Below are 1002 nucleotides of genomic sequence, written 5' to 3' on the forward strand. Positions count from 1 at the left end.
AAACCATGGTGAGGGACAGCTCGGACCAAACTTTTGAAACGTCCCCATGCTTCGCAAAAACCCTCATCAGCTCCTTGCTGGAAACTTGTGATTTTACTTCTCAAGGCGTCAGTCTTTGAAAGTGGGAAGTACTTCTTGTAAAAGGCTAATGCTAGAGATGTCCAGTCCGTGACTCCAGTTGCAACCCTATCAAGGTAGCGGTACCAATCTCGCGCTGAATCCTTCAAGGAGTATAAGAACATCAACCCCTTTACTTCATCCCGAGTCACCCCAAATGGTATAGGTATGGAACAATGAGTAGTCTGTGAAAATTTCCATATGCTTCAAGGGGTCTTCATCTGGTAGACCAGCAAACTGATTTCGCTCCACTAAATCGATATAAGAGGAACGAAATTTGAAGTTACCCGTAGTAGGGGTAGGTAACTGGTGCCCCTTTGAAAGATGGTGTTCCTTTGGCTGTAGATTATCATATATTGTAGCCATAATTGCCAAAATGAGAGTACTCAAGTCTTCCTCTCAAAAACCTGTCTTCTAACTGTGCAAAAGCAAAACTAGATTCAAAGGTAAGCAACGGTCTCAAGGAACCAAAGTTCCTTGAGACAAGAAAAATAAACTAAAAATAAAGCAAACATAATTACACCGTCTCCCCGGCAACGGCGCCAAAATTTGATACCGTCGTTTTGTATCAAAATTAAATTTATAATTCCAAACTAAAACTATAGCTAGTGATAGTAAGGGTCGAACCACAGAGAGACAAGGTTGATTTTGTTTGCTATTTTTCAGTCTATAAAAGTAACAATTAATTGGGGGGTTTTGAGATTGGTTGACTAAATTGACTAATTGCTAAAATGAAATTTCTCAACAAGATAAAAAGAGGATCGGGAAATTCGGTTCACCATGGCAATGGTCAGGACAATAAGGTAGCAGAATTCCTATAATACGGTCTCAGGGGGTATAAGCAAGCCTTTCGATCTATGCTCAAATTAACCTTGCGGTCTTCTA

General features: G+C 40.3%; 1 non-coding gene across 1 annotated transcript; it reads left to right on the top strand.

Annotated features, from left to right (window-relative positions):
* LOC141589492 (small nucleolar RNA R71) lies at positions 1-107 on the top strand. The gene has a single exon (XR_012520429.1). It is a non-coding gene; the product is annotated as a small nucleolar RNA R71 (small nucleolar RNA).
* Positions 108-1002: the final 895 nt, after the last annotated feature.

The sequence above is a fragment of the Silene latifolia genome, chromosome 6, assembly GCF_048544455.1.
Source record: "Silene latifolia isolate original U9 population chromosome 6, ASM4854445v1, whole genome shotgun sequence".
Classification (NCBI taxonomy): Eukaryota; Viridiplantae; Streptophyta; class Magnoliopsida; order Caryophyllales; family Caryophyllaceae; genus Silene; species Silene latifolia.